At 37.7% G+C, this 13639-nt stretch overlaps 1 protein-coding gene across 1 annotated transcript in view; it reads right to left on the bottom strand.

The window, feature by feature from the left end:
* Nucleotides 1–13639, bottom strand: part of LOC148956437 (uncharacterized) — a 570204-nt gene that overhangs the window by 475081 nt on the left and 81484 nt on the right. The window lies entirely within an intron of this gene.

The raw sequence follows: 13639 nt of genomic DNA, 5'->3' as shown, positions 1-13639 counted from the left end.
ACAGGAAGACCTCACGATCACAAGAACGTTGTGTTCTAATTTGCAAATTGTAAACACAACCAGTAAAAAATCTTGTCTTTTGGAGGAGAAACACAATAGTTAGTATTACTGTTTTGGAATTTAATAAATTACGCTGCCTGCTGTGTTACATTTTATTGATTGGTGAACACGTAATCAACTTAGTAAAAATTAAAAGGCATTTTTTTTTACTAATATAAATTGTCAACCATAGATAACAGGCGGGAAAAAGCCTGATTCAAATACCTATGATTAATTTAAAGTTTCAGAAAGAGCCGAACTGGCTTAAACAACGGGGCACCTCAGATTCTTAGAATTACATTTTATAGTGATTCTAGACGAGCAGCAAAGCCTGTCAGATGACAGGCATACAATAGAAAAAAGTAGCTTAATTTTTTGTGACCAAAGGATACAAATTACTCCCCCCCCCCCGAGCATAGAACTTGAAGATGCCTAGCTTTTTCCCCTTCAAGACAGGAGTCGAAGTCACTTAGTCGCAAGTAGTCGCAATTACAGTCCGAAGTAGGTGCAATTGCAGTCACAGTAGCAGTTGCATTAATAGTGGTCCTGGCAGTTTCAAGTTAATACCCTATCCAATTCCTAAGATATTGCAGATACACCTTCTTTGAAACCCTGGATGCCCTCGGATAACTCCTCAACGTCTCCAACACGCCGTAAATTTTGAACATAATATCATTAGTCGTTCCTTAGGTATTGCTGATACCTTTGGACAACCATCCTACAAATAGTGTATTTTGATTTTGTTTGAGACCCCTCTCAACATTGCCTGAAAATTTCACGTTAATACCCCAAGCCTTTTTGAAGACCCAGGGTCAAACATGCCCCGTTTCCCAATAACCAACTTTATATATAGACAAAGAGTAACTTTCAAAATTATAGCCATTGCCCCATGGGCTGTATATTATCTTCGGGACATAGTTATTTGACCTTTAGACTGTTTTGAACAAGATACCTTGAAAGTTCCAACTTAATACGCTAACCCATTCTTTGGATGATGCTGATACGCCCTTTCGACAGCCAGTATGAGCATAGTGTGTTTTGATTGTGTTTGACATTCCTCTCAACGTTTCCTTAAAATTTCTCCTTAATATCCTAAGCCTTTATGGAGACCCAGGATCAAACCTGCCTACTCTCCCAATAAAAATTTTATATACTAATAATGAGCAACTTGCATGACTATGACCTCTGTCCTAGGGGCTGTGGGGGGCTATGCCAACCCCAGAAGCATAGTTATTTGACTTATGGCCTATTTTGAACAAAATGGCTCTTTAAAAATTTGATCGGATGTCTTTGACGGGAAAGGGCTCAGAAGACGGGCTTTTTTCACTCCGATCACTTTTGACTCTTAAAAAGGGCATTGGGCTTCCACTTTCCGATCTAATGAGCCCCCCCCCCCCCCCGAGGTTTCAACTTCCACCCCTTCCATGTTAAGTGGCTCGGGGGAAATAAATTAATTAAATAAATAAATATACACTGAATCCTTAAAGATCTTTTCTATTGGCTAACCCTAGACTGCTGTCTCTGATAGGAATTATTATTGGGAAAGGGGAAATGTTTGAACCTGGGTTGGCCCGAAAAGGCTAAGGTTATTAAGGTAAAACTACAGGGAGTGTCGATGTGATGGTGAACTAAATTAAAAGGCACTATGTACATCCAGGTTACAAAAAGGGCATATCTACAATATCTTAAGAACGACTAAGGGTATTAAAACTTTCAGAGCTACTACTGCTGCTACTATTACTTCGACTACAACTACTTGTGATTGCGACTATGACAACTTGTGAATGCAATTACTTGTGACTTCGGCTGTAATTACTTGCGACTATGACTACAACTACTTGCGACTGTGGCCTCAAATAATTATGACTGTGACTACTTGCAAATATGACTGCTTGCATCTGCAACTACTTATGACTTCATTGCGATGACTTACAGCTAATACTACGACTACTTGCAATTGTGACTACTTGCGACTTCGACTACTTGCGACTGCGACTGCTTGTGAATGCAAAAACTTTTTAATACGGCTACTTACGATTACGACTTTTACAATTCCCATTACAACTGTGACTCTGACTTCCACTACTACTTCTACTGTTACTGCTACTCCTGCTACTATTACTGCTAATACTACTAAATTAAATCAAAGAGTTTAAGTGCATCCAAGGCTTATCTGCAATATCTCAGGAATGGCTTAGGTTATAAATTTGAAAATTTCGGAGAATATTGAGGGGGATGTTGCATTAAATCAAAAAAACACTAGGTTCGTCCAGGTTGTTAAAAGGGCATATGTAGGCGTATTTTTATTGATCTCAGGAACGGCCACGGGTGTTAAGTTGAAACTTTCAAAGAATGCTAAAGGAGTGTTAAGCTAAATCAAAAGACGCAACTTGCATCCACGTTGCCAAAACGGCATGTCTTCATTATATCAGTGACAATAAGAGTATTCAGTTGAAACTTTTAGGAAATGCATTTTCTGGAAATGCCAATTGGGATGCTGAACTAAATCAAACGACATGTGCATCCAGGTAGTCAAAATGGAACGTCTGCAATATCTCAGAACAATTTAGAGCATTAAGTTGAAAATTCCAAAGAATTTTAAGGAGGGTGTTGAACTTAATCAAGAGACACAATGTGCATCCTAGTTGCCAAAAGGCTGTATCTTCAATATCTCAGGAGCGGCTATTATATTTAGCTGACACTTTCAAGGAATATTGAGGCGGTTGTTGAACTAAATCAAAAGATACTAAGCTCATCCAGGTTGTCAAAATGGTTTGTGCAATGTCTCGGTGTTGAAGTAAATTAAAACACGCTATTTGTAACCAAGCTGTCAAAAGGGTGAAAGTAAAATGTTTAAGCAACGACAAGTGTATTAAGTTCGGACTCTCAGGGAGTGTCAAGAGGGATCTTGAACTAAATCAAAAGACATTATGTGTATCAAGACAATCAAAATGACGTCACTTCCATACCACGCGTAGAAAACGGTCCCGTCAAGGTCACAAGTAATAAAAGATTTTGAAGATTCCGAAATAAAGAGAGCTGAAGGATGTCTTTCTTATTTACTTATTCCTTCACCCTATTAATGTTAAATATTTTGAGCATTCTCATAGGAAGCTTTTTTCAAGTATGTTATCTATAAATTACTGTTGAAAAATTATAGCTTAATAGCCATTCCAAATCTTGATTTCAAAAGAAATTTATACAATAGCTATCACAGGCAAAACTCCAAGCAACGAATTTAAATTAGGACCCAATATTTTAATTCTTAAGCAGAGAACATGAAAACTGGACAAATATTCAGAAATCGACAGAAATTAATTAGAAAAAAAATTCTCAAAAAGATGTTTTTCAGAGACAAGTAAAAATCTATATTGAAAAAAGATAAAGACTACGGCATTGGACTTTACAGTCCCTACCGGTGGTGCTGATCTCCGTTTTTTGGCCCTTCAGACAGGAAGTGCAATGGGGGGCCGGGGACCAGCCATCCTATGCTTTCGCACACCCTTCCTGTTTACCTTCCTCAGTTTCTCCAGGTACCCATTTAGAGCTGGGTCGACTCTGGCTCAGCTTACAGTCACACCAATGACCCCTGCCCCAAACCAAACAATTGGGTAGTCTAGGATTCGAACCCGCGCCCTCTCGGACATAGGATCCTAAATCCAGCGCACCAATCGACTCGGCTAGGGATTAAAACTTTAGACGAGTAGAAATAAATTTACATTATACTTCAAAAATTAAAACTACCAGGAATTAGCATCAAAGAATAAATAAAATCCAAAATAAGTGGACCAAAACAAGTCATTTGAAATATAAGTCGAAACTCTGAGAATCGTATTTGGTTACAGCAACAGACAGAATCGACAATTTATATGTACCAACTCAGCGTGTATATGACTCAGGCCACTCAGCGTGTCCCCAGGTTGCGATAGGGGAACACCCTACAGATATGTACGGTACCTCCATAGGAAGCACGGGCCAAGGGGGACCAGTCCCTGGGGGTCCATAATAGAAACTGAGCTACCCTCGCCCGGGGCCATAAATACAGGTGGAGAAGGAAGAAGGCTCCTCAAATGTACACTCAACAGGGCCCACCGGCGTGTCCACACATCCCTTGAGCAACAAAGCTTCTCCCAATAATAGGTTAAATTGTATGGTGAGGATCATCTATAAGAGGACAACCGCAACAGGGCGTAAGATCCAGATCTATGGACAACGGCGTCTGCAAAGGGCAGCCTCGACCCTTTCGGGGTGCATGCAAGACTGGGGACCTTGCAGTCAACTCTATTCCCAATTGAGGAGTGGCATCTCTCGAGGATATTATTACCTAGTATACAACGCAGTATTTGCACGGGACTCTGATTAATATATAATTCTTCTGGGCTTGGTCTGTTTTGACGGGTGTTTTCAGGCTGAAAAACCTCGTGCTAGCTTATTTATCTACTATGGGTTTTCTCCCCGTAGTAGCATAATATTTGTAGGCATGAATAGAGGTAACGAGCCGGAGATAATAGGCTTGAGACTGTCTGTGCAGGATTTCGACTCTTGTTGATAGAAGAACATCGCCAAGTGCTGAAAACTAAGTTGTGACCAAGATGTTCTCAGGATTGCACAAAGCCTCCATTCATACTGGAGGTCCCAGGGACTTCTTGCTGTCCGGTTCTAAGCCAACTTAAGCGCTTCGGTGTAGACTTGAGAAGATATGTTGATCCCCGTCCTACAATGATATCCGGGATCATTGCTTTTCCTGAAGCCAAAATAATTTCAATGATTTAAACAACATGAAAATAGGAGCTTGGAATGTTATGACGTTAAAAAATGACTATCGTATCAACATTTTGACTGACGAATTCAGACAATTTGGACTGGACTTATTAGGAGTTTCAGAAACTCATATTCAAGGGGTAGTAAGCCTGAAATTTGGTGATATAGAATTTATTTACTCAGGCAGGAAAGATGGGGTACATGGACAGAGAGCAGGGCTCATGATGAATAAGGAAGCTACTAAGCCTTGTTTAGGCTGGGAAGGAATTAATAATAGAGTACTAATTGCTCATTTTATGATTAAAAAGTTAGGGATGTCAGTTATAGTAGTATATGCCTTTGTGGAACCGACTGACGGACAACCTAATGACTCAGATGAATTTTAATTAAAGTTACAGGACCAAAAAGACAGAGTGTGAGGTATAAATATGATGTTTTTACTAGGAGATTTTGACACCCAGGTCGGTAGAAATAAGGATAGATGGTATCCCAGCCTAGGTAATCTTGGTGTAGGAAAAGAAAACAGTGATGGCTACACTTTTGCAATTTTGTAGGTATAACAAACTAGTTATAACTAATTCGGTGTTCGGTCATAAAATTGCCCATAAGTTAACATGGTATTAACGTGATGGTAAGCCAGCGAACCTTATTGATTATGTTATAGTAAACCGAAGGCAGGATCAATACAAGATACTAGGTTATATAGGAGTGCTGTTATTGATGTTAAAAGCAAAGATCAGCATCTAGTAGTGTCTAGGGTTAATTTAAAGCTTCGGAAGGGTAACTACCTTTCGGGAAGTTATGATGTTAGTAGACTCCATGACAAAAATTTGAGAGAACTTTTCCAGGAACGGTTGAATACTAAACTTCAGGGTTTAGAATTTGACAATGTAGACAATGGTTGGATTAACTTTAGAAAAACAATTTGTGAAGCTGCCGATGGTGTCTTAGGGAAGAAAGTTAGGACTGCAGCTAGAAATATTAGTGAAAAAGCTTTATGTTTAATAGTGAGGAGAAAGGGCTTGTACACGAATTACCTGAGTGATGGATCATATGAAAACAAAAGGAATGTATAGAAAGTGGAGAAAGCATTAACATATGTACTAAGCAGGTGTGAAGTAGAAGCCACGGACGAAATTGCCGAGGATCTGGAAGATGGAGCTAGACGGCACAACAGTAAAATATTGTATTGGCATGTCAAAAAACTGAGAAGGGACAGTAAATCTAGACTTGTCCCAGTCAAAGACAAGAACAGGACTACAATTAGTGACGAGGAAAGAATTAAAGAGATTTGGGTGGAACATTTTGAGAATATGTTAAACCGAGATAGAGTTGCAGGAAAAGATATAGAGGAAATTGAAAAAGTTTGCGATACCTTGGATCTGAAGGAAGATTTGTTTCGTGAGGAAGAATTAGCGACAGTACTAAAATGATTAAAAAATATTAAAGCTCAGGGTGCTGATAGTACGGTAAATGAGTTTCTTAAATAAGGTGGCTCTGAGGTTAGAAACAAGTTACTGAAAATAATCGAAAAAGAAGAAGTACCTAACGATTTTAGGAAAACTTTAGTTAAACCACGGTATATGAAAGGTGATAAGAGTGAGTGTGGTAATTATCGAGGCATTAGTCTTCTCTCTGTAGGTAACAAATTACTTAGTAACATGATACTTATTAGACTAAGAGATATTGCAGACAAAGTTTTAAGAGAAGAACAGTGCGGTTTTAGAAAAGGTAGAGGATGTGTCGACCAAATTTTCAGTCTTAGGTTAATAATAGAGAAGTGCCTGAGTTTTAGACACCTTTGGTCCTCAGTATTATAGATTATGAGCCAGTGTTCGATTCTGTTGATATAAGAGCTTCAGCAATGGTCTTATCCTTGTATGGTATACCAGACAAATACATTAAAATGATTAGTGCTATGTACGAGAATGAAACACTGCTGCGGTTAAGGTAGGAAATAAGGTTAGCAGCTGGTTTTGTATTAAATTAGGAGTTAAGCAGGGTTGTGTTCTAACCCCCTTTATATGGACAATTTTGATGGATTTTGTCTTGAGGAGCACAGGAAAGGCAATAGGAGACCATGGAATCAAATGGGGAGGAAACACTCTCCTGTACTTTGATTATGCTGATGATTTAAGCATCCTAGATGAAAGTTAGAGCAAAATGAATGAACTTTAAGAGGTTTTGCGAGTTCTGGGTGCAAGAATAGGTTTGAAAATTAATGTTAAGAAGACTAAGTCACTAAGGCTAGGAATAAGTGAAGATGAAAAGGTGACGTTGGGTAATGAAAAGATTGATCAGTTGGGCAGCTTCACTCATCTTTGTAGTACTATTAGTAAAGACGGTAGGAGCAATGAAGATGTTTAAAAGCAGAATAGCCAAGGCTTAGGGTGTTTTTTCACAGTTAAAAAGGTTTGGAAGAATAGGAAGATAAGCCTGCAAACCAAGATTATTGGAAGCTACAGTGATGACAGTGGTCAAATATGGCTCTGAAGTATAGGTGCTCCGAAAATCGGATGAAGATTTGCTAGATGTTTTCCAGAGAAATTGCCTGCGTATTGTTCTGGGTAACCGGCTGACTGACCGTATTTCAAACAGTAGGCTATACGAAAAATGTGGTTCAATCCAGCTTTCTAGGGCTATAAAGAAAGAAAGATTGAGATGGCTAGGGCATGTTCTGTGGATGACAGATTGCCGAAGATTGTCCTCTTCAACCAAGCGTCTACAGCTAAACGAAAAGAAGGTCGTTCTCGTCTGGGATGGGAGAATGTCATAAAGAAAGATTTAAAGGAGCTTGGAACTTCCTGGGAGGGTGTAAAGAGGGAGGCTTTGAATAGACTGGGATGGAGAAGAAGCGTGCGTAGCTGTGTTGTCCTGACGCAGTTTGTTGCTGCGGTGAGTTGGTAGTAATCGTAGTAGCAGTAATAGTAGTAGTAGTAGTAGTAGTAAAACAAGCAGAAATTAATATAAACAGCAGTTTGGCTACTGTTCCCTCCCCTAAGCATAAGCCTTCTAAAGCTCATTGCGTCATTTGTGCTTTACTGAAAACAAAATATAATCAAACATTTTTTGATAATTACGTGACGGAAAAAAAATTGCTGTTAAATAAAATCTTGAATCTCGAATTGTTCAGATTTCCAGGAATCAATATCCTTATATATTAAACATTCAGTTTATTTACATTAATTCTTTAAGGGAATCTTGATTATTATAGTGTTTTTTTTTCGTCAATGTTTTTGAAAAATTAAAGTACACACTTCAAAGCACAAATAATTTTCTACAAAACGTAAATGACGTAATGCACTTTAGAAAGACAACAATTATGATGTGAAAATGACTGACCACTAAACATTCGAATGAACTTGGCAATTAATTATTTTTAAAACAATAAGATATTTAGCGACGGAAACATTATGTAGTTGGCACGCATTCAAGATATTCTCCTGCTTCACAAGAATTGAAGAAGGTTAATTATACGAATATAAAAAGCTGACTTTTTATAAGGGAGAGGGATATTTTCTAGGACAGTAAAAAGGTTTTACAATTGGAAAATCGTTCTTCCAGTGTATCTGAAGTCAGAATTATTGAAAAATCTAATTCTTTTTATTGTCATAAATAACTGCTAACCTTCCCATCGGATATTTCATTAACCTTGAATTTATAAATAAATTAAAGGTTATTAGTCTTTGATTAGTTACTATTTGAGCTATCATTCGGTCTTCCCAAGCTTGTTTTTCTTATCCTGGAGAACGATTCAATTTGGCATCTTTTGAATTTTATAATTTTAGATAGCTAGCATTTATTTATAAGCAATACAGATTCTGGAAGAATTCCAATTTTGAAACTTAAATAATATAAGACAAATTAATTGAGACGTTAAACAACTTGAATCAGAATTTATGAAGCTATAATCAACGGGTACACTGCGCTCACATGTGCAAAAAACTGCGAGCAGCTTAAACTAAAGTCTGCCAAAATATTACTATTAAATAAGACGTATTTGGAAACTTTACTTATATGCTGAGAAAATTAACAATATCAAACAGTTCGTGGTAACGAGCTGTAAGTAAGGAGTGACCCGGCTCAATAGCAGCACATACTCTAAAAAACGGAATAGATTCATCAAAAGAATCGGATTTTATCAGATTCAGCGTATCAGAGGACCCTACTGTAGAGGTTTCATGGAACATCTTACTGTAGGAGCTTACATGGGAACAACTTCTGCCGTTAGATGGCGAAGATGGCGATAAGGGTCAATTAGAGATGGTGAGAAGGGTGAAATCCTATCATATGCAGTTTTATAACTCAGACAGCTCTCTTGGGTAAGATTTTGAAAAGAAATGTGAACTTAGTTTTGATTTGGGCTGCAGTTGGCAACTTCGTAAAAGTCATCTATGAGGGCTATTAGGGAGAAGATAGAACCTACTGCAGAGATCAGTGTGACTACTATGAGTGGCGGGAGAGATAATGTGTAAAAGTGGCTGGAACAGCCAGATCATATCTACTACATGAAAGAAGACTTAGAATAATAAAAAACCATGGACAGTTTGTAATCTTGTACGAATGTTTTGACTAAAATGTTTCTTCCCTGAACAAGGATAGTAGGCTCTTAATCTTGGACCTCATGCAGATAGTTGGAATTGGCTGACTAAAATCTTATAGCGAAGCCCATTTGAATCTAGCTACTCTTTTCCACAACGGATCTTAGTGATTGAAGCAGTCCATGACTGAAACACTTCAATTTTAAGATCCTTAGTTTAAGATTTGACAGTGGCCTATTTTCCAAGATTAGTCAAGCTCAAAATTGGCAACTACAATTAGGTCTCTACTATTAACTGTCTATGGATTTAAAATAGTTACTATTGCATATGGGGGAAATAATCAAACTAATGAAATACTTATTAAGAAAATTTAGACAGATTTAGTAGCCAAAAATTAATTCTCCAGGCGGTTTAATAGATATAACTATTGAGATGGTGATTAGGGAGACCTGCATTTGTAGTTTCTTGTTTTTCCCATTCATTTCTGTCGATGTCTGAAATAGATCCCCGTTCTATAATTAGACACCTTTTAGTCTAATCCTAGTAATTACACCTCCAGTGGTTTTATGACAAATAATGAAACACATTAATTGTCCTCGATGTTAAATTCAGAATTTGACAGGTAGGAACTTGAGAATTTTCAGAACCTACCGTTTCAAGTAACGCATCTATGTCACGGTATCAAAACCTCATTATTTACAAACACCTGCCAATGGCAAGGACTCAAGAAATATTGATTTTTTGCTATACCAAGGTGTCTTGAAATAGAGAAGTCAGGGGCGCCTTTTGGGGAGGGGCAGGGGTGGGCCATTGCCCACCCTAATTTTTCTGGGGGGCCCAAGCTTCCTCCCAGAAAGGCCTTTTTTTTCTTTTACAAAATATACAGGAGTTTTTTTTTTGAAATTTTGATCGGGCGACTTTGGGAAAAAAGTGAGCATGGGAGGGGGCCTAGTTGCCCTCCATTTTTTTGGTCACTTAAAAAGGGCACTAGAAATTTTAATTTCCGTTCCAATGAGCACTCCCACGACATTCTAGGACCACTGGGTCGATACGCTCACCCCTGGGAGAAAAAAACAAAAAACAAAAAAAAAACAAATAAACACGCATCCGTGACCTTTCTTCTGGCAAAAAATGCAAAATTCCACATTTTTGTAGATAGGAGCTTGAAACCTCTACAGTAGTGTTCTCTGATACGCTGAATATGATGGTGTGATTTTCATTAAGGTTCTATAACTTTTAGGGGGTCTTTCCCCCTTTTTTTTTGAAAATCAGCCAAATTTTCTCAGGCGCGTAACTTTTGATGGGTAGCAGTAAACTTGATTAAAGTTGTATATTTGAAATCAGCATTGAAATTTGATTCTTTTGATGTATCTATTGGTATCAAAAACCCGTTTTCTACAGTTTCGGTTACCATTGAGCCGGGTCACTCCTTACTTACAGTTCGTTACCACGAACTGTTTGATTAAGATTACCTCTTTGTTGTTTTGTTTTGTTCTTTTTTCCTTCTGCAAAGCACTGTTAATTTAATATATAACAATGCTTCATGGTTTGAAGGGCATAAGCCAAAGATTGTCGTTTTTTTTTTTTTTTTTTTTTATTGATGGAACCACACAGTGGGGCAGTGCTGTTAATTTTATGGATAACAATGCTACATGGGTTGAGGGGCATAAGCCAAATATTGTCAATTTTTTTTCTTTTCTTTTTTTTTTTATTGATGGAACCACACAGTTTGGCAGTGCTTATAGCATTCGATATGCTACAATGCGGACTGGTGACATGAAGCTGCATTCGATTTGCTGTAGTCACGCTCCACGTTTCGCCATTTGGTCTAAATTTATGAATCTGTTTGGCGGTCACATTATTAGCAGTTCTTCAAGTTCAATGGAAGAAAGTCACAGAAAGAATGCAAATGAGCCCACAATGAAGAAGAACGTAATTGAAGCTGCAACAAATCGAACATGCCTTTAGCTTATTTGCGATCTGTCATGACATCCGAATCATTCATTTAAGGACTACTGGAAAGGCTTTTTGCGATTTGGGTTGCTATTGCATTAAGCCCAAAGTTTTTATTATTGTCTTTACGGGTAGATAAGAATCAACGCATGTATAATCATCCGAAAAACGCCTTCTGTGGCTTTGCTGAAATTTCCTGTTTTTTTTTTCTGAAGTTCAATATACTTTAGTAAACTGTCACACCATGGAAGAGTTCTAGCACTATTTTTCCCGAACTACTGTACCGAAAGCGGAAACTGCTACGCAGTTTGGACTTAACATCCTAAAAAAAGCAACTGTCTAAATGTTGAAAATGAGTTCAATAGTGCTTAAAAGTAAATAGTGGCTTTTGTCCTCTGGATATATCTTTTAGGGGCCTGACCCAGCACAAGAACAATCCATTGCCGTCGCTTTGGGTCCTTCGAAGGACGTGATGGTCGGTTAGACCGAGCTAGTAGAAAACGAGACGACTCAAAGAGACACTGAAACTGTCACTGCTCAAGAGGCACAATCTGGACGAGATAAGACTTGTACCGTGAGTAAAATGCGATGTATTTAAAATACCAAAATAAAGTTCCTTCTTTCTAAAGATAATTCCGACTTCCTATAATTAAGTTAAACCTAGTTTCAAAAATGAAAAGTCCTTAATCAGCAAAGATAAAAAACCGCAGTTAGCCTCAGACAAAGAACGGCGCTATCCAAGCTTTGGATTTCTCTAAGACAGTGAGCAATAAAAAAGGTGCTACGCACAATATTTCTAAGGAAGTTTAAACGATAAGAACCGTGTGAACGTTTAAATCATCAAAAATAGTTAAGAAAGATTATTGGACGAAGGGTTCGCATCCTTGGGCCACTTGGGCCAATGGTGAGCCAGTTCTTACAGCGCAGGACTAAAGAGCTACGTTTGATATTGGGGTAAAAGTGCTTTTTGAAGGGATTCGTAAAGGAGAGTCAGGATCATTTAGACATAATTATTTCGACGTTCAAGTTTTGCAATTCCTTCATCGCTGTATCTCAGTCATCGTTATTGTCATTTGAAGTGACTCATTGCTGTTCATCTAAATGTGTAAGTCTCAATTAATCTATTGTTTTTACCTGTGTTTACTTCATTTTATATGTCTATATCTAGCCTAATGACAGCTAATTAGTTCCCAAATCTCCAAGGACGTTCCCAGGGAATCTGATCTTCATGTAGCTCGAAGAAAAAAAGTCACATTTATATGGCTACACATTTTATTTTTTCTCAATAGTTTGAGGTTGGCGCGGTTATAAATTTACTTCACTCCCCACTGTTGTGGCGCAGGGCTCGATGGCACAATCTTTGGCGCTATAAGCGGCGCTATCGGAGAACTTATAAGGTGTAAGTTCGCAGTTTTAAAGTAAGATATTAGATTTGACGCGGTCAATATTTATTACCGCAATCAAGCCCAGTCCTTTCTTTTATAGCTAATAATCCCTTTTATAACCACACAAAAAAATTTTCATCACTACAAATGGCACGGTCGGAAATTGGAGGAAAACTTGCAAACTAACTAGGCTATAAAACTTTGTAATTTAAATTTAATTATTAGAGAGAGATAGACATACAAGTAAAATGATTAAGCCTATAACAGCTAAGCTACTACAGGAAACCCTTTAGACATCTCATAGGAGATAATAGCCTCCCCCAAAATAGGTTAAGTGAAAAAATAAATTTATTTCGACAAACAAAAAAAAGATATTTAAACAAACAAAAAAAATGGCAGAGGATTTAGAAGAAAAATTAATGGCGCAAAAGTTAGTCGCGAAAAACATAGAAATTGCAAAATCTATCCCTCAGTACAATGGTCAATCAGATATTGACGAATTCAATATCCAATTGGCCCAGTTTGTACAACTAACAAAAAACAGAGCTAGAAGCGTTAGTCGACTTGCTCCTTGTACGATTAAAAGGCCAGTCCATAACCTTTCTAAAACAGATTAAACATACCATAGGCAATAACGCCAACTTGCCAATAAATACGGTTGATAATTTGTTAAAAGCATTTAAAGATAGATTTATCGAAACCAGTTCCATAAATAAATTAAAACACGGAACGGTGAGCTTTGACTATTCACAAAATATAAGAGAATATCTTGATAATATACACATTTCGTTAGAGGCAAAATACGGAAGAAATTCTGGGCAACTGTATGAAAAAGTCATGCTAAATACCTTTTTGCAAGGGTTACCCCAAAAACTATATAGTGGTAATATCCAAAAATATTCAGAAGTTGGATCTTGCAGGTGAAGAGGTAGAGCGATTGATAGAAGTCGACACGATGGT

Source organism: Artemia sp. Qi Xiang Cuo, chromosome 1, assembly GCF_049724085.1.
Source record: "Artemia sp. Qi Xiang Cuo chromosome 1, ASM4972408v1, whole genome shotgun sequence".
Taxonomy (NCBI): domain Eukaryota; kingdom Metazoa; phylum Arthropoda; class Branchiopoda; order Anostraca; family Artemiidae; genus Artemia; species Artemia sp. Qi Xiang Cuo.
This window is presented reverse-complemented; position numbering and strand designations above follow the sequence as displayed.